Below are 21,518 nucleotides of genomic sequence, written 5' to 3'. Positions count from 1 at the left end.
TGTGGGAAATAGTTCAGGTTTTGAAATCACACTAACCTGGATTCAAACACGAATTCATTTACTTCCTTGTAACTTTGGGGATGTCTTTGATCATGTGTAGCCCCAGCTTCCCCACCTGTGAAATGTGAGCACCTATATCAACCACACTACTTTGTGGAGAACACATAAGATGATGTATGTGAAGCATTTATAAACTAAACATTCAACAAAGTGAAAGGTATTGTTATTGACCTAAAAAAGGCACAATCCAGTTTCCGTTAACTGTGAAGGTCTCATCACAATGTGTGTGAAATGATAAAAAGCATTGCACAGGTTCTGTTGAAATGAAATAAAAGTGTTTCCCCTCTTTAATTAAAGAGAGATTAGATAAAGCCCTAGATTAGGGTCTCCTACCTCCAGATATCTGCATTTAATACCTGCAAAAACTTCTAGTAAAAATGTCTCTCTTACTACCTTGGCTGAACATGTTATTACAAAACAATGACTTCGCTGTAGTTTAAAAGCCTTTTTTAAAAATCTCTCTCTAAAACTTTATTCAGAATCATTCACCTCGCTGTTGATAAGGTATACAGTTCATTCTGCACCAGTGTTACCAGGCCTGCCCATGGCTGGCAATGGACTTTGAGAAAACCGAGTTTCTGATACCCAAAAGTTAAATTACTCTTTTCAAATTATACTGAACTCCCAAGACTTGCAAAAGTATGCATGCACCATTTTCCCATCCATCTTTACATCTGAGCTTCCATTATTAATCGATATCAGTGGATGTTAAAATGAAGTCACTTTAACAAATCATGAATGTACAAGTCAAACACCACTGGTTAATATTGGACAAGAGCATTTTACAAACACTGCATTACATATTACCTTGAAATCTGAAACACTGCATTTCATATTTGTGTAAGTTTACTTTCGAAAACTGAGACTTCACAGAACTGAACAGCAAATAAAGTTTGAAAAGTTTAATTCTGTACATTGGTTCCAGCTAGCTCTGTTTGCCCTCGATATGGCTTATGGCCATAGTTCAGCATCAAAAACATCCACAAAACTGTCTAACCAGTCTTATTCAGACCTCGTGATCATTTTTTCGAGGTGAAAGTCTGAGAAAATGCTTATAGATCCTACTTCCAGATCTTGAAATGGAATATTCATTTTACCTGATCAAACTACGTAAAAACTTGGGTTTTAACTTTTTATTTTCATTAAACATTTTTTTAAAGGAAAAGATTACTTACACCATGAAGTTAGGCATCAGTCTTTCAGTTGAATTTACAACACTAAAGCATCAGAAGTAAACTAATGCCTTGCCCCTATCCTTTCTTTATAATATTTTTAAAAGTTAGCCAGAAAAACAATATTTTCTTTATTCTTTGAAATAAGGTACAAAGAAGGATTGCAGCAACGGACTTCCTCATGCGCAAGTTCCAATAACATCTCGGGGTCAAGCAGCCTGACCCAGTGTGAACTGGATCGAGAGCCACGTCCCAGCTTCCAGCACCAGAGTCTCCCTCCAACCCATGTCTCTTTGAAGTGTGCATAGTGCAGAAAGAGAGCATGTCTGTCTTGCCGTTTTCAAACAGGGCTTGTGCACCTCTCATGTGAGAGCGCACTGCTCAAAGGAGAACCTGTTTTCAAAGACCACAGGGACTTTCATCATCTTGTTTGTTCAAAGTATAAAATTCTTACACATTCAAAAAGATTAAAATTGAAGACTAGGGCCTCTGCTCTCTTCTGCCAGAAGCAAGGGACTCATCAAACCACATTTAAAACCTGAGCTTCATGCATACAAATGGCCCGAGAGGCATGAAGCCTTACAGAGCCCTTAACATCATGGACTACATTGAGCATGGGCTGGACCACAATAGGATGCATATTAGCAAATTGAGCAAAGAGACTTTTCCAAGAACACTCGTTTTCCAGGCTCCATGTCAGTCACAGAAAATTTTAAGCAAATGTAATCCTTTAATATTGTCCACAGACATCCCATTCCCAACCGTTCCCCTAGACCCAACCCACCCAGCCCACCCTGGTCTTCCACCCACAGAACGTCCTGATGCTCCCCCTTGCTAATGGCAGCTGCCTGGCTCTGCAGCCACTATCTCAGCAGGACTTGAAACCTGCTCCCCTGCTGTGCCTGAATGCACAGGTCCCACTCCTTCGTCCAACGTGTCAGCATTTGGAGAAGGTCGCTCCGGGTAAGATCTCCAGGGCTGTTCATCCACTCTAACCATGCTCCTTCAAAGAGTGAATCTACTCAACAATGGGGACTGTCATTGACCAGATGATAAGTGTCCTCCTGAGCTTCATGCTTTCAGCAAAGACAGCTGGTGTCACACAGGTCTTGAGTCGAGCCTTGGTTTAAGATCACATAAACTCGCTGGTGTTTTACTGAGAACAGACCCTGGAGCAACATGTTGTGTGACATTAAGTGGAGGGTGGCAGCCAAACCAGAGCCATATGGGGACAGGCCAGTCCCCCTTTCTGCCCACTGCTGAGGCGAGTTCTGGGCGAGGACAGAAGCAAAGGGGCCGAACACAGATGCCGTGTACATATTTCGATGTTGATTTGATACAAGCAAAGATGCCTTTGTTTCCTGATTAAAGAGTTCAGAACAAGCCTTCATAAATGGCTTTTCCACATCTCTCTCAAAGTAGGTTTCTTCGAAGTCAACACCCCCAAAGGCTTCCAGGCCACTATAGATACTATTTTTATCTCTGTTCTGGTCATTCGGGAAGTCATTCAGCATCATCTGAGCTGAAGATTTCTGAACCAGTTTACAGTAGGGTGAGGGGAAGATCATGAAGCTGAAATCATTCAAGGAAAAGTCTTTATCATTTCCCTCTTTCTACACTGGGCACAAATCCTTTCGCGGTAGACAGAGTTGCACTGGATGGAGAGTTTCCCATCCACTACGGTATATCTGGGCTTGTGAAAGCCATAGGCATGTTGCATGCATGTCTCGTGAAGTCCTCGCTCACAAATTAAAGGACCATTTGGGCCAATGAGCAGAGCAACAGCTCTGACTCCACCTGTAGGTCTGTTTCCTGTGGCATATACAGCAACACCTCCTACAACCACCAGGGCGTACCATCCGACGCAAGAGCTGGACTCCACCCAGTTAACAACAATGAAGACAGGGGCTGTGTCTCTGTAGCAGGTGTTCGTGGTGTCTGTTCCTTCTACATTTGTGTTCCCAGACTCCTCAAAGAGCTTTGAATTAGTTTTTACTGATTTTGATTTGTCGATGGCTGGCTGTTACAACTTCTACTGCCCAAGGCAATCATGAGAAGGGCCATTTCTCTCTATACGATTCTGAACCACAGTCATGCAAAGAGAGTTGATATCTTCTCTACATGTGCAGAAACTCATCTTTCCAGCATCTACACCATTGTGTTTTTCCAACTCTGCTTGGTCAACATATTTAGAAGGAAAATAGATCTCAAGGGCAATAATTCCAACATCTTTTGGCCAGGATTCTGCATTCAAAGGAAGTGACCCAGGCATGGAGAAAGAGCTGTGTGAGGGACAAAGAACATCAGTCCCCAGATCTGTCCCCAGATCTGTGGCTGTTTCCTCCTTCAGGCACCAAAGGTCACCTGGTGTCCGTGCAGGAAAGGAGGTGAGCCACAAGCATGGTTAAAAGCCCTTTGGAGTTGCTTTTCTTTTACCATTTTTATTACAAGTCACTTCCCTTCTTATGTGAATACAATTGACTTTGAGTTCAGGAAGCAATGATTTCCTTTGACTTTTATCACATGAACTTCTTAGTTTAGGTCAGGTTACCCAGCTTCCGGGAAAGAGCAGAGGCTGGCATAGTAAGGTATCACTTCTCTGTGGCTGAAGTAATATTCTCTGTTTATATACTGAAAGTCACCCCCTATGGGTGAATTAACATATATGTCCAGTGACAGGGTCTAGAAGTTCAATAGGCACAACAAAGCAACCTTTGTCTCATTTTGTTGTTTCCCTGTTTTTGAGGTGAGTACCTATACTGCTGACTTTTCTATTGGAAATTGAATTAGGGACCTAATTTCTACGTATGATGTTGGCTTAATTAGAACACTGTCCATAACTGTTCAACATTTAGAGTCCACAGAAATAGCTTTCCAGGCATAGCTGCAACATGTCTCCAAGGCAAATGTGGAGCCTGGAATAAACTTTAAACTGCATATAATTTATCTGACCTAACATTTTTTTATTGTCATCATGAAATTCTCCATGATTTGGGCTGCCCACCCATCTCTGCTGTCTTATGTATCAAATGGACAGAAGGCTAAAGGAGGGGCAACAAATTGAAAGTGTCACCCTCTTTACTTCTGTATTTCCTTCTAATTAAGAAGTATGTTAATTGAAATCGGAGGGCCACAGACCCTGTGCAGAAATCTCCCGAGTATTGTAATTGGTTTGTGGAGCTGTCGCCCCAGGGTCATTTGCTGAAGTGATTCCCACCTGGGTTGGGAGTGACTGAAAATCCTCACCTAAAAAACAACCTCAAGCTTATAAAATAGGATTGCCAGTGGAAAAGCAAATATATCCACCTCCAAATTAGATTTTCTTTAAACATTTACGGAGAAAGTATTTGAGATCAGACGCCTGTACTAATCAGTTCACCTCAGTGGTTCTTTCCCTATGCAATTCCCCTTAACTCAGTGTGATCACATCTAGACTTGCTAATGGCTTTACATCGCCTCCAGAAAAATGCAGAATGTTTTAAGACTTTGGCACCAGGCTCCGCCTGTCTCATTCCTCCCCTTACACCACAGTACATCTCAACCAAGCTCTACCCTCCATACCCGCACACTGCCTCCTGCCCCACCCAGTAGGTGTGCTCACATTGTTACGGTCACTGGACGACTTTTCTGCTTCCTCCTCTTCTCTGGAATGACAAGTGCTCACCAAATCCAACCGAAACTTCCCCCAAGATGCAGCCTAAATACCACGTCCTCCAATTACTGCCTTAATGTTCCCCTTGGCTGAAAATCTACACTTCAAATGTAATAGACACTTGCCTTTGTTTAATACTATCAGAATCTCTGATAGAGTAATTCTTTCGGCTAACATCTAATTTAAGGCAGTGAGTATCATCTTACTCCAAGCAAGGCAGAATGTTAGGGGTCAGAGTTATTAAGATATATGATGTAATCCTCATCCCGAAGGATTCCAGAAATAAGACATATTTAAACAAATTAATATAAAAATAGAACATGCAGAATTGAACAGGGTACATAAACAAAGTTATGAGGGTTTTAAAGTTTGGAGCAGAAAGATGCTGTCTTAGTCTGTTTGAGCTGCTATAACAAGATGCCAGAGACTGGTGGCTTATAAACCACAAACATTTATTCCCCATAGTTCTGGAGGCTGGGGAGCCTGAGATGATGGCACAGGACAAGTCGGTGTCTGGTGAGAATCCACATCCTGGTTAATAGATAGCAGCCTTTTCCCTGAGTCCTCCCATTATGGAAGGGACAGCTAGCTCTCTGGGGTCTCTTCTACTTTTTACTTTTAATCCTCACCCAAGGACATTTTTTCCATTTATCTTTAGATAGAGTAGAAGGGAGGGAGAGTGGAGGAGAGAGAGAGAGAGAAACAATGTGAGAGAGACACATAGATGGTTGCCTCCATCATGACCCTGGCCAGGGCCAGGGATGAACCACAACTGAAGTATGTGCCCTTGGCTGGAACTGAACCCAAGACTCATTGGTCCGCAGGTGACGCTGTAACCACTGGGCAAAACTGGCCAGGGCTCTGGGGTCCCTTTTAAAAGAGCACTAATCTTATTAATGAGGGCTCTACCCTTGTGACCCGAGCACCTCCAAAGGCTCCACCTCCTAACATTGTCCCACTGGGCATTAGTTTCAACATATGGATTTTGGGGAGACACAAACATTCAGTCCATTGCAGATGACGTCCTTGAGAATTTGTGGACTTTAAAGTAGAGTTTGGGAAGAGGGAGAATGGGTCCAGAGAGAGACTTCCCTGCAGAAAAGAAGATCTGCAGACATTGAGGCAAGATGTTCTCCAGAATTCTTCCAGTTTGCCAGGAAATTAAAATGCAAGGGGCCGATAGTCACAATAATAATACCGAGTATCTTCTGAGTAGTTCTCATGTGCTAGGCATAGAAATTTGCATATCTTAAATTCATTCCATTTTTATAACAGCCATATGAGTTCAGGACTGTAATTCCTTCTGATAGATGGGGAAAATGAGGCAAAGTGGATAGATATGAGAATTAAAATATAGCAGAGAAATTAAAACCAGGTTGCAAACTGGGTGGAGGATGTAACACCTGATGTTATTTGTAGAGAATTAGAACGCATTCGCTAGAGGAAGACGTGGATGGTGAAGAACACGATAGAGGGGGAAGCCACTGGAAAACGCATGGGAAGTGTGCGTGCATGTGTGATGGGGGAGGGGAGAGCAACGAGAAAACAGCGCCATGGAAATGGGTGGGCAGGTTGACAAACGGATCATGGAGAGCTTGCCTGCCAGGCTAGTGCCTTCCTTCTATAAGGAGTCTTGACAGCTTCGGAGCAGTGGAATTATGGACAGACTTCCGTTTTAGAAAGGTCACCTTCCAGCTCTGTGGAGGGTGGCTTTGACGAGCGTTAGAGTGAGGGCAAGGAGACCAGATAGGATTCCACTGAGTCCCCCCAAGGATGGTGAGACACAGTCATTGTAGATAAGGAGAGTAATGAGAATGTGGCAGAATGTACCACCCAAGAGTGGCTGCTGCAACTCTCATCCCACAGTTCTAAGTCCCAGTGTGACTCGGCGACTCCTTCTATCAAGAGCTGGGGTCAAAATTTCCTCCCCTTGTAATCACAGAGATGTGACCCTTTGTGACCTCTGAGGTTAGGTCATAAAGTGTGATGCAGCTTCCATCTGACCACTTAGAATACTTGTGTTTGGAACCCACCTGCCATCCTGTGCCGAAGCCCCACCTCTGCCCCCACGGAGCAGCCTATGGAAGGGCCACATGTAAGTGCTGGCTGGCGCCCAGCTGAGGACCAGCCAATCACACACCGTGACTGCCAGACCTGTGAGTAAAGATGATTCCAAACCCCATCCTTCAAGTCTTCCCAGTGGAGGCTCAGACACCATGAAGGGAAGATAAGCTCTCTTGCTGTGGTTACTTTAGCCTGCTGAGTTAGGGGATCATTTGTTTCTGTAACAGGACAGAATCGATAAATATTAGAAAAAAAAAGTCAAACGGTTTGATGGTTTCTAAAAATGATAACTTGACTGGCTGAAGGCTCTCTGGTTGGTAGAGAACTGGAACAAGGAAAGCAAGGGACTTCGTGTCTTCAAGTCTTCATCAAGTTGGATGCTTCATAAAACGGCCCAATGAGAAAATCAAGTCATTTGGTCCCTCTCTAAAATATAAGAAAGCATATTTTAAAATATTCATCTACATACTAATAAATTCCAATTTAATCGAAGCAAGTAGCTGGCATGTTCAAAGGCGACACTGGAAATTATCATTTCAGACAGGTAATGCAATTTCTTCCCTAGAAAACTACAAATATTGAAAAATATTTGGAATTTCATTTGGGGCAGTTTGAAGGAAGACTACCTCTTTATTTTTCTCAGTTTTCATGACTCCTACGCATTATGTATTTATATGTCATGTTTTCAAATAATCTGTCCAAACTTGCCGTAGCCAGACTTTTATAACATATGACTCAGTGGGACTATGGCTGATACCTGGCAGATTTTGAAGATTTATTCCTTTGGATGGCAGTCTTCAACAAATGGGCCTAACTACTAAAACTGCTAAAGAAAAAAAAAATGCTTTTTAAAATAAGGGATTTCAGAACATATTCTCAGTATGTTTAGGGGGTTTTGGTGGGAAGGGGGGTTTCAGTTCTGCTAGATGATTTTCCTTCTTTCATCAAAATGTAACATCATTTTTTCCTTAAGGAAATTAGAAAAATTTAAGAGTATTTTCTCCTTGGTGCCAAACTACCTTCATGTGATACCCAGCACCGGATTCTACCGAATGAGCACTCAGCATTTTCTCTGCACAATTAATCTAATTGAAACCAAATGTAAAAAGAAACATGGAGGACGGCTTCTCAGAAAGACCCATGACATCATTCACATTAGACTCTTTGGTTCTTGCACGTCTTCTCATGTCCCGAAGTATGGCTGACGTGATCGCCTGTTAAAGCTGCATTTAGGAATCAGTGATTGCCAATAATTACTGCGTAACCAAATGGATACATACTTAGAAAACCCAGATGATATTACACTTGTTCACTTCAGTAAGCCTCCTGAGAATGTGATAATTGAACAATAACAAGGAATTACAAATGTCTTAAATAACAAGGAAAAGCAAAGTGTCTCCTCCAATATCTTCGACTTAGAGCACTATCGTCACAGTCCCTCTCTCCCAGACTTCCCCCTTCTCTAAACTCTAAACAAATTCACTGGCATGATTTGGAAATGAAGTTGGTGGGTAATGGTCAAATAAATGCACTCATAAAAATGATTCAACTGGTAGACCCATATAGAAACAGTAAGGTCATTATGTACCATATTCCAAATAAAAACAGTCTCAATCATGTAGATTTTTATGTAGGAAACTCAATATACACATATCGTGTGTGTGTGTGTATCAGAAGCTATTCTCTAATTTTTTTTTAATATATGACAAAGGTGGGGGATATTGTAGTTTCTATCTGCATGCCTATTTAAAACTTCCAGCAGAAATAAAATAAAACCTCCAGCCAGCAGCACACTTTGTAAAAGTAATTGATAGCCAACATTGTATAATGTAACAGGAAACACTTCTTTTTTGCTAAGCTAAATGGACAGTTTAGGGCATACATATGTATTTGGATTATTTCCAATAAATGCAGCATCATGTAGAAAGAAAAATGGGCTTGCATTAAGCATATTTTGGTAATTGGTACTGCAACCTCCCAGCTCCCCTGGGTGTGCAACTCTTACGAGATCATCTTCCAAACCATGATGATTTCACAAGCTCTAATGCTGTGGTTTTGCATAATTAAATTTTAAGATAAATGTAATGAAATGCTCAAGAATCTCAGAAAATAGGTGTTATTACTGCAAGCAGGGTAGCAAAAAATAAACTTTTACCCATTTCTTCTATCTTTCTTCTTATAGCCAGACTTAATGTGTACTTGAAGTACTTAATTCCATAGACCTCTCTGATACATAGAAGAAAACAAGAAAGAGAGGGAGAAAGAAAGAACTGCGAAGAAAAAATAAAATGGATTAGCTTCCTCAAACACAGTTGAAACCACAATTTACATTGGGGAAACACAACTGGAACCACAGCTTACTTGGGAGGTTTTAGACATAAATAGATTTAATCTAACATTGCTTCTTTCCTCTGCTAGAGAAAAGAATTAGAACTATAGTTTAAACTCTTATAAATGGTTCAAGTGGTTTAACCACACTGTCCTGCTAGTTCAATCAAATTAATGTTAAATGTAAACGTTTTTGTGGAGGATCTCACATAAAAGGCCTGAGTTAGGAACCACATTCATTCAATACTGTGCTAAGCAAAGGTTAAAAAACCCCATTATGAGTCTCTGCATTATGATAGAATAGTGTTGTTTGAGGTAATGCAAATGAGTAATTTCATTTTTGCCCTTGAAGAGAATTCTTTGATAAGCTGGAGCGCAGCTCACTGGTCAGTGGCTGTCATCTAGTGATTCCACCGCCCGTGTCATCAGCCAGAGGTTAACGCAGATGAAGAGAGTAGCAAGCTCCGTCCAAAGTTTTCCAAATGTACACGTAAAACCAAATTAAATTCCTTTGCGCATGACCTGGATTTAGTGACTTGCTTCCAAATGGAAAATGAATAGTGTATTAGTTTCCCGGGACTGTAATAACAAAACACCACAAATCAAATGGCTTAAAACAACAGAGATTTAGTGTCTCAGTTTTGGAGTCTGGAAGTCTGACATCAAGGTGGCGGCGGGGCCATGCTCCCTCCGAAATTCATGGGGAAGAACCCCTCCTGCCTCTTCCAGGCCTCTGAGAAGCTGCCAATCAATCCTTGCAGCTGCCTCCCAACAGTCTCTGCCTCTCTTGTCGCGTGATACCCTCCTTCTGTGTCTCTGTGTCCTATGTTTCACATGATCTTTTCCTCTTCTTCTAAGGATGCCTGTCATTGAATTGGGCCCATCCTATTGACCTCATCTTAACTCAATTAAATCTGCAAAAACCCTATTTCCAAATAAAGTCCCATTTACAGGTACTGAGGACTAGGGCTTCAACATATTTTTCCTAGAAGATGCCTTTCAAGCTGTAACAAACAGTCACTGTTCAGCAAAGAAGCCTGGCAAACTCAATTTTTACCCAGTCATTCATGTTAATATCTTTAGTGCTGGGTCCTGTTGATGTTGACAAAATTCAGACACCTGCCCTGGCCAGGTTGGCTCAGTGGTTAGACTGTCGATCCATGGATCAGAGAGTCCTGGGTTTGGTTCCTGATAAGGGCATGTACCTCAGTTGCAGTTTGTCCCCAGCCCTGGTTGGGGTCATATGGGTGGTAGCCGCTTGATGCATCACTCTCACATTGATGTTTCTTTCTCTCCCTCCTGTTCTATCTGAAGATAAAGGCAAAAATGTTTTCCGGTGAGGATAAAAATAATAAAATAGCCCTGGCCAGTTTGGCTCAGCGGTTAGAGCTTCGGCCTGCGTTCCAGAGATACCCGGGTTTGGTTCCCGCTAAGGGCACGTACCTGATTGCGGTTTGTCCCTGGCCCTAGTTGGGTCATGCGGGTGGCAACCACTCAATGTGTCCCTTTCACATCGATGTTTCTCTCTCTCTCTCTCACTCCCACTCTATCTGAACAAAAAAAAATGGAAAAAATGTCCTCAGGTGAGGATAAAAAATAACAATAAAATAAATAAAATAAAATAATAAAATAAAATGATATAATAAAATAAAATAAAAGATTCAGACACCCTACCTCGAAACACGGCACCATAGCATGCATACTGGGCAGTTCAAGTTGAAGGAATTTGAGAGATGACAGGTGCAGAAAGGATCCTTTGACCTTCCCCAGAAGCAGGTATTAACCCTTATGTGAGAGGTACCCTTCCCCTACTCAGAGAAAAAGGAGCATCCTTGTCTTCAAAGTCGGAGGGACCCCAAGAGGAATCTGAATGAACAGGCCCTTCAATTCCCCTAATTTTCCACACTCAGCTCCTACTTCGTTTATCCTTCCACATTGTCCACAACTTTCCACTCTTCCTCAGGCCTGGCATAAAAACCCAGGTTTAACCACTTCTAGATTGTCATTCCCTTATGAAGACTCTTATGTCGTGTAAAATGGATAGTCAATAAATTTGTATAAAGTCAATCCTTTTCTCTTGTTAATCTGTCTTTTTTTTTTTTTTTTTTTGAGAGATCCAGCAAGAATCTAAGATAAGTAGAGGAAAGATAGTTTTCCTCCCCAACAGTATCATGCACCCTTGATACTATGTAGTGAGAAGTCACTTCACATCTCTGGTATTCTTCACAATAACCCTTAACCCTGAGCCAATCATGACAAATACCTCCTAGGAATCAAATTGAGGAACATTCTACAAAATACTTGACCAGTTCTCTTCCAAGCTGTCAAAGTCATAAAATATAATAATAATAACTTAGAAACCATTGTAGACCAGAGGAGACTGGAGAGGCATGGACACTAAACACGGGGTAGGATCTTGGACTAAATCTTGAAACAGAAGAAGCACATTACTGGGAAAACTAGTGAAATTCAAATAAATTCTGTAGTGCAGTTAACAGCCTTGGGATTAGCTTTACTTGGTTTTAACAAATGTACTGCAAATGTCAACATCGTAGGAGACAGGATGGAAGGTCCATAAACCTTCTGCACTGTCTTCACAACTTGAGTGTAAATCTAAAATTTTTCCAAATGCTTATTTTTAAAAAGAAAGTCAATAATAATATTTATGTTCTTTTCATCATATGAGACACTATCAAGTTACCTACTTATCAACATGGTCCTTTCTGGTTAGAGTGATGGAGGGTATCTTTATACAATGGAGTCTCTCTTTATACAATGGAGAGGTTTTCTTTCAAGAGGGAAATAAACTTGAAATAGCGGCAAAGTGATCATGTGCAAATATTTTGAATGACATATATAGTCAAAGGAAGCCTTGCAGAGCATCGGTTTGGGAGCCGGAAGAGCGTCTCTGGGACCTTCTCTCCACATTATAGGCTACGTGACTTTTCACGGGGATTATTTTACCTTCGTCTGTAAGACTGGACTATTACAGGCCTGCCTGTATGGGAGGGACTCTGTGAAGATGAAAGGAAATGTATGTTAATGCCAACTGCATAATAGATGCTCTCTCTTTTTATTGTTATTTATAGAGAAAGAGAGAAAGGGGAAGAACACATTGTAACACTGCAGCGCTGGCAACAATACTTGTAACCTTTCCATTCAATGTTGATGATCCAGGAGTGATGACAGAGTCAAGAGGCAAGCAACTAGACACTTCGCCTCAGAGTGACAATAATTGAGCCACTAAATGACCTTTGCAAACAATTACATATCCATCTAGCTTCCTCCCTGACATTTCCATATTTTCCCCCAGAATATCATGAGAATTTTTATACATTACATTTTGAAGTGCAGATACACTCGCTAATGTCCAAAAAAAAAAGAAAGAAAATGGAGATTTTTATTTTGTGCCAATGGTGTACTTTTCAATGATCAATGTTAGTGTTCATAATCCCTCACCAACTGTTTCTATTGATCTGTTCTGATACCTTTCTCAGGATGGGTGTCAAAAAATGGGATTGCAGGTGGGAAGGGAAAAGAAATTATTTCATTTATTCCTATCATTAATAATATCTTGAATAGCATCAAAACATCAAAAGGACGCCGTGGCCAGTTTGGCTCAGCAGTAAGAGCATCAGCCTACAGATCAAAGAGTCACAGGTTCGATTCTGATCAGGGTCACGTACCTTAGTTGCGGTTCAGGGTCGTACAAGAGGTGACCAAGCGATGTGTCTCTCTCATATCAATGTTTCTCTCTCTCTCTCTCTCTCTCTCTCTCTCTCTCTCTCTCTACCTGAAGATAAATAAAAAAGTATCCTCAGGTGAGGATTTAAAAAAACAAACTTTTATAAAAAGGTCAAAGCCAAGTCAGTCATACACGTAAATGAATGGACAGATGAGCCTTCATTGACTTTGAAGAGAGCGTGGCAGGGAGGCTGGAGTGCTGGGATGGGGATCACATAGCCATGCTGGAGCTACGTGTTGGTCTTGCACACTGGCATTTTTTGAGTCCCCTGTACAGACAAGTCTTTGCTCTTTTGCCCTGTAGGCTCTGAGCTGATACCTCATCCTTCTCCAAGTTGCAGCTCAGGGATTTCATTGTCAAGGATGGGTTTCCCGCACAGATGCCTTTGGCAACTGTGAGCTCCTTGCGGGTGGAAGCTGTTTCCTTCATCTCTGAATCTCAGAACCTAGCATTGGCACATAGGCAACTGATTCATTCCGTCAGATTACACTGAAACTTCGTGAACCGATAAACACCAAGCACGGATGATCAACTATTGGGGAATTGTATTCTATCTTGCCAGTCTTTCCTTTTATGGTTTTTTCTTCCTCTATCATAATCTCATTGTGTTCTATTCCTTTTATTCTCCCAAGTATTATAGATGACTTTGACCCAACATGAGACTATGTAAGATCTCTCCCCCTGCTTAATAAAATAGGTATCCATTTAAGTATGTCTTCTCTCTACCTACTGCACATCCACTCTAACAAAATAAACTTAACCAGCATAACTCTATCTCCCAAGATTGCTCCAACAACATAGGCTGAAATTCACTCATTTAAATTTACCTTCAAGTAGACGTGCAGTGTATTTGTAGGAAAGACGTACAAGCATGTCTAGCTGGGGAATTAACTTCATAATCCGCAGGAGCCCAAGCTTTTCTTCCAGCCTCTCAAAGGAAAGAGAAGGCAGTAGAGAAAACCAGAACGAGGTCAGCCTTTTAAAGAATCTAGTGGGTCATGGATGTGCTGGCCTTCCTGGAATGACACATTCTTAGTTTGAAAAGAGATAGGAGCTGTGAGTAATTTGCAAATGAATGTGTCTGCAAATGAATGAATGCATCAAACACAAGGGAAACATTGTGTCCAAGATTATACCATATTGCTCTTTGCATCCACTTCCAAAGAATTTGTTTCTCCACCATCTGCATCAGTTCTATTCCACTATCAGATACAATGGCCATAAAATGCAAGCCACTAAGAATATCTTGAGAAAGGGGCTGTGTGAACAGTTATTATGCTCGTGTTACTTCCTTAATATCCTTTATTAATGGAAAAGAAGGAAACTTCATCAGTAGCAGCACTTAAAATTCAGTGTGGAGAGGTTTCTGAGTAGTTCCCCCACCCCCCACCCCCAATCTCTTTCTTCTTTTCTCCTTTTCTATGTAATAATGTGTTTGGGCCAAAGGAAGGCTAAATTCTCACATCCATGTCTGAAGGGAAAAAATTGCTTTTAAGGGAGTAAATGGATGACTTCTTATCTAGATTTCACAATGGATTTTTATAAGCACAATCTAACACCATTTCAGTATTGACATATGTTATCCAAAATATACTGTTTTTTACTCTAACAGTTGGACCCAAATGAACTATATCAGCAAATGGGAGGAAAGCACCATTAGATGCCATCATGCCTCTTGTTTCAGGACTTGCCGTGTTTGTTTGCTGCAGAACATTGGATCCTCCCTCAACCCACTCCGGGGCTTCGAATCCTGAACCTATATCCTGAGCCTGAAGGTACGTTTTTTATGACATCTGCATATTCCTGTAATTAGATCCACAGCATCTACAACACACACTCTCCCCTTTGAACTGTGTCTTGGAAGAATAAATAAAACACTGAAATTAAAGCAAGTCCACAAGCATGTGAGGCGTTGCTTTGATAAAATTCCTGTAGGAGTCTGGAAAATGGGCTTGACCAATGTATCACACTATCCAAACAAGTCCAAGAAAAGGCTGCATTTCTAGCAAATCGTGAAACATTCCAAGGGGTTTGGTGATTTCTAATCAATGTTCCAAATATTCCCAGTGTCATTCATTTATTCATTTATTCGTTTATTTCCTTCTTTCCTGGATGCTGTTAGAAGAATGGTGATGTAGTGTTCTAACCAACACAGAACTATCTATGGTCATCACACCATCCAAATACTATGATCAGAGATCATGCACGGAAGCTTGATCTATGAAAACATCACCATCAATTTATCCAAGAGAACTTTACATCTCTTTGTTACGGTACAACACCAACTCTCAAAATAAAAAAGTGCCAGACCTCATGTGTGCTCCCTCCTGTTGACAGCGTTATTTTCAATGATTTAATAGATTGTTTACAATCTAGATGTCATAATTTGGGTACAGGACATTTCTCTAATATTGTCTCAATTTTCTGAAACTTAAATGACGTACACAAACAATAATAACAAAAACAGAAAATGCAAGTAAACACCAATGTTTTCTGCATTAATCTCAGTTAAGATATTTCCCCCCCTAAAATTCAGTTCAAAGTAGATCCCATTTGTAAATTTCATCAACTTCTTAAGAGTGCCTGATTCTAGCCACTTACAGGAAAAACAACTTAACAAAATTGTGATTTATCTTTCCTAAATTACCAGTGTGACATGACATTACTTTGTCTCAATTAGGCAATTATGACATAATAGCTGAAGAAAGCTACAATGGAAAAGTCATCCATTCCTGCTAATTTGTAAATATGGGAACACTTCTAAATGTACCCAACACACAATGTTCTAAATCTGTCAAGAAAAAAAAAATGTTGAAAAAATTAGGGATTAATTTTAAAATAATGACATATACCCTGCAAGGATGAGAAGCTTATAGATAAATACATGATTAGATAGGTTGCTAGTTTAACTCGATTAAAAGAAATCATATTTTGAATATTTTTATGATAAGCAACTTTTAAAAAATAGTATATTTTCAGTGCAGTAATAAATCCTCTCTTAAAATGACCAAATTTTCACTATTTATGGGAAAAAGGAATTACATAAATGTACTTAAGAAATTGGGTCATGTTAAAACAATATTATTTTTAAAGTAGAAAATGTGAATAATGAGAAAAAGGGGCAAATTTTCAATATAAATATAATACTAGTTTTTTTTAACTTTTTCCTGCAATGGATGTAATAAAAATAATATCAAAGGTTAAATTTGCCTGAACATTTAGAAATTATTTTAAAAGTGAGTTACTAAAAAAAAAAAGATTTTTTGCCCTGGCTAGTTTGGCTCAGCAGTTGGAGCATTGGCCTGCAGACCGAGTCCCGGGTTCAGTTCCCGCTAGGGGCACATACCAAAAAAATAAATTAATTTAAAAAATAATAATAAAAGTGAATTAAAGGTTGATGTTTAAGGTAAAACGCATTCTCTTTCATTTTTACTCAAACCTTCATTGACTGACTGCTATGAAATGTTTAGAAGCAAACCCTTTCTTAGTCCATAAATATCAAAAAGTTAAATTTGCTCTGGATTTTGAACATTGAAAGACAATGCCCTTGTACTTATAACAGATTTTCTTTACATGGGGATGTGATAATCCAATGAAACTACTGCTGGATTGCACACTGGACACGTGGAAACAGACCTGCCATGCTCCAAGAAGAATCAGTGCTTCCTCCCCGCACAGGGCTTTAAAGCAACATCGATGCTGGGACCCACAAGCTCCCAGAACAGGACCAAGGGGTCCATCTCTTCCCATTGATTCTCAACCAGAGGACCAGCCTTGTGTTGGGAGTAGACAAGCATCCAGTTGGTGTTCCACTCCTGAATGAAAATTTCATTGTTATTTGCACTGCTTTTATATTAGTTCATGTCATGTAAGGATATATATTTTTTTTACTGGTTCTATATGTTTTTAAAAAGTTTCCACATCCTAATTTTGCATGCCCTGCCTTGAATTGTTCTTAACTCTCACATCCTATGATTAATGTCATTATTGTTTCTTGTTTACTATAAAGTTTTCTCTGTTAACATAATGGTAATACTTCTGGATGTCTGGTCTTTACTTTAAATGTTACTTTATTTTCACTTGATTTTAGTTAAGTCTAGCAAGCAGAAAGCAGAGGGATTCCACTGTAAGGAGGGTGTCTGCCAGCGCTCTATCAACGGGGAAGGACCAGGTTTCCCCCCATCCGTGTATATGCAGACTCTTGTAAATGTGAGAAAAATGAATGTCTGGGAAAACAAAGTTAAAAATAAAGGGCACGCATCGCTGGCTGGCACGGCTCAGTTGGCATCGTCCCGTGCACCAGAAGACTGCGGTTCCATTCCTGGTTGGAGCACATGCCTGGGGTTGCAGGCTCGATCCCAGGTAGGGGGTGTGCAGGAGGCAGCTGATCCATCGATGTTTCATTCTCACATTGATGCTTCTTTCTCTCTCTCCCTCTCCCTTTCTCTCTCTATAAAAGCCAATCAAAAAATCTTAAATACATATATATACAAAATAAAGGGCATGCATGCACAGTACATGCTTAAACATATTATTAGACTTGTTGGATTTTAAATTACTCCTTCAAATTGTGTTAAAAAGCGCTGGACACTAACTCCCAGTTCCTGGGTGTGTCCTGTCATGGTCTGGTGCAGACAGTTTGCAAACAGCACTAGTCCTTGGATCTGGCCCGTGATCCCAGCACGTGAGCTTGGACTCTCCTGCCTCTGGCTGGCCTTTCTCCCCGTGCGCCGACTAGAGCTGAGTTCCTGCTCTGAGCTCTCCTGGTTCTCTGTATTTCTCCAGCCCACAAAATCACTGAATAATGTATTATTTGACTTGTCCTTTACCTTGTGTCTGCCTTGCCCAGAGGACACCAGTGGTTGATGTTGTTTACATAGAAGCAAACAGAGGTGGATTTACTTGGAAGCTAATGAAATGTCAGGTTGTGGTCCATTTGTTCAGAGAGGCGCCTTGAGTGCTGGAAGTTGTGGAGTTGCAGCATTCCAGGTGGGAAGGGGTCAAGGCTGCCGGGAAGCATTACTGGATAAACATTTTGGACAAATTGCCTAAAGGGCTCTTAGACCAAAGGAACCTGAGACTTGAAGACTATAATGTGATTTTTCCATCATAAATACTCACTTTGGTACCTAATTTTATCGATGCAGTTTTATGTGGTGATTTTTTCCCTTAAGGTGGGTCCCCGAAATACCTAAGTTTCAAACTGCAGACTCTGGATCTCCAAAACGCTGTGTCCCCAACAACAAGCCCAGCGCCATGCCTGGGGTAGACAGTCCATACAATCACTGGCTGGATTTGAAATGAATAGATTATCAACTAACTGGTTGAGAACTCCTCAGTAAGAATCCTTGAGATCCACAAGGGCCTTAATTCATCTTCTAGAAACTTGTTTACACTAGCCTACTTTCAATAAAGGTATTGCTAGTAGAATTCATCTTTAATCTGTATAAGGTTCAGGAAAGCAGAGTTTTTCAAACTGTGGATTGTGGCCTCTTAGTTTTCAAAATCAGTTTTGAAGGTGGTTGGATCAGAGTTTGTTTATTTTTATAGTGGGACAGAATAGAAAAGAAGGAACAGAGTATCCCCGGCCAATGTGGCTCAGTGGTTGAACATCAACCCATGAACCAAGAAGTTGTCGTTTCGATTCCCGGTCAGGGCACATGCCCAGGTTGTGGGCTGGATCCCAGGTGGGGGGCATGCAGGAGGAGGCCAATCAATGTTCTCTCTCATCAATGTTTCTATCTCTCTCTCTCCCTTTCCCTTACTCTCTCTAAAATCAATTTTTAAAAAATTTTTAATAAAAGAAGAAAGAGAGCCCTGGCCAGTATGGCTCAGCGGTTGAGCATCAGCCTGGGGAACAGAGAGTCCCGAGTTCGGTTCCCGCTAGGGGCACATACCACAAAAAAAAAAAAGAAGAAGAAGAAACAGAATAAAACAAAATAAATGGAATTGAATGAATGATATCAAGAGTACATCACAAGAAGTAAGGTTGAGTATTGTTTTAGAAAACCTTTGTCAGTGGTGTGCAAACTTGTGTGTACTAGATTGCTATATAAAAAGTATTTTTCACTTTGGGAAAAACACCTGTAAATTTAGTGTGCAGGACTGCCCTGTAACCGGCTCCGATGAAGAGGGATGAGGGTTGTTTGCAAGTAGGAATGTACCTGAAAGTTTTGCTTTTTGGTGGTTACTTGCTTTTTTCTGTGTTTTATATTTTGCACACACAAGCCCCTTTGTTGAAGCATCATATACATATTAATCAGTAATTTATGTTGTTATCTCTGAGAAAAGATAGTAGGCTTTTTCTATGACCTTAAGAATGAACCTTCCATACGAAGGTTCTTGAAATGTTCCAAGATCTCTTGTACTCCATTTTCTTATGTCCTAAAAAATAAATCAGGTTGCCATTGTGGCAAGTCAGAGTTCATTCTGTTGATGGTCTTGCTGTACATACTTTGCCTGTGACGTCGTCTGCAGCAATGGTCTCCACAGATACCCATAATGATCCTATACCTTCATCTCCAGCCTTGGCTACACTCCTGAGTTCCAGACCCTGGAACAGCTGCCTGCCAGGCACATCCATCTGGCCACAAGCATCTCCGGAAACAGAAGTGAGCACCTTTCCCAAATAAAACTTACTGTTTCTCCTCTTCTCTCTACAGTGATCAGTAGTCCCACTAGGCACCCAGTGATACAGTATAGATACATGGGAGCCATTCAAACATCCTCCATCATCTCCAGTCAATAACAAGGATTGGCTGTTAGGAATCCTTCCCATTCCCAAACCTCTCCCTTTCTCTCGCCCCCGTGACTGTTTCCGTCTCGGTTCTGGTCTGGGCTGTTGCATCAGGTCTTCTCACTGGCCTCCCACCGTGGCTCTCATTCCTCCCCAACCTTTCTTCCCAAGAACTCCAGATTGATCTTTTCAAAATATAAACTTGATCATGTTACACTCTTGTGTAAAATCTTCAGACCGATTGAGGAGCTGTTTCCAGAGGGACCGGGCTCCTGCAGTCAGTGTGTAACTGTAAGAGGAACTCATCTGACCCAGGCGATCTGGTAACCCAGTGACAAAACAGAAGGCAGCTCGACAAACTCTTCCTCGTTACAGGGCAGTGTGCTGGGAACATGCATAGGCTCAGGATAATCCGCCGTCCAGAGTAAGATCTCTTATGACCTAAGCTGACCTTAAATAAACCTGCTTAATACAGTCGGGAACCAGGGGAGTGAAAATAGTGAGAACATCAGATTTTCTAAGTGGGTATTTCTAAGGTCATCAGTTCAATCTTTTCTCTCCATTTTCTTGGGGTCCTCATCTAACCTGACAGGGATACAGGAAAGCCAGCAGCGGATGGGGAACCCCACTGTCTGCCCGTGACTCCACTCTTCCTGAACAGGAAACGCAGGGATGTTCAAATTAAAACTTCATCAGTTTTCACTTTTAACCTGGTTCCTTTGTGAAAAAAATCCTCTATTCACTGAAGAAAGATTCGATGAAAGTCAACTACATACGTCATGCACCATTGAGTACTAGAAATTTCTAAAATGAAGGCCACAGCCCTGCCTTCAGAAAGCTGTCACCATAGAGCGACATTGGTGCCTCCTGGCTTCAGCCCCCCTCACGGGAAGACCCACGAGCCACTCGCCATAGACAAGGTAGCTGGGATTTCTTTTCTAGTACACAGGGAGTATTCATGAAGACAGATCAGACGTTAGGACACAAAACAAGTCTCAACAATTCAAGAAGATAGAAATTATATCAAGTATCTTTTATGACCCCGGTTGTATAAAATTAGAAATCAATAATAGAAGAAACACCAGAAATTTGACAAATAAATGGAAATTAAACCACATACAAATGGATCAAAGAAATTAAAAATAGAACTACCATGATTCAACAATTTTACTTCTGATTATACAGCCAAAGGAAGTGAAATCACTGTCTCAACGAGATGTCTGCATGCTCACGTTCACTGTCTGCAATAGCCAAGACATGGAAACATTCTGAATATCCACTGATGGAGGAATGATAGAATAATATTGTATAGATGTATATATAAAACAGAATGGTATTTAGCTACAAAACCAAAAATAATAAACAAAACAAACAAGTGAAATAAGTCAGACAAAGATAAATACTGTTAGACCCCACTTACATGAGAAATCTGAAACAAGCAAACCCGTAGACAGAGAACAGATGGTAGTGCCAGGAGTAGTGGGCATGCGTGTTGGGGGAGGGAGGAACTGGGAAAGTTGGACAAAAGATACAAAGGTGCAGTTAAAGGATAAGGTCTGAGGATGGAATTACAGCATGGCGGCCATAGTTAACAATACTGTATTGCATATTTGAAAACTTCTAAGAGCAGATCTTAAATGTTCTCACCACACACACACACGCACACACACAGAAGCTAGCTGTGTGAGGTGATGGATGTGTTAACTGACCCTATTGTGGTAATTACTTCTCAGCATGCACATATACCAAATCATTTGTTGT

At 40.8% G+C, this 21,518-nt stretch overlaps 1 pseudogene; it reads right to left on the bottom strand.

Moving 5' to 3' along the window:
- Positions 1 to 2,066: 2,066 nt before the first annotated feature.
- On the bottom strand, positions 2,067 to 3,504 carry LOC118641568 (annotated as a pseudogene).
- Between the last annotated feature and the right edge of the window lie 18,014 nt (positions 3,505 to 21,518).

The sequence above is a fragment of the Molossus molossus genome, unplaced genomic scaffold (assembly GCF_014108415.1).
Source record: "Molossus molossus isolate mMolMol1 unplaced genomic scaffold, mMolMol1.p scaffold_m16_p_3, whole genome shotgun sequence".
NCBI lineage: Eukaryota > Metazoa > Chordata > Mammalia > Chiroptera > Molossidae > Molossus > Molossus molossus.
Note: the sequence above shows the minus strand (reverse complement) of the source record. Positions and strands in the feature narration are given on the sequence as shown.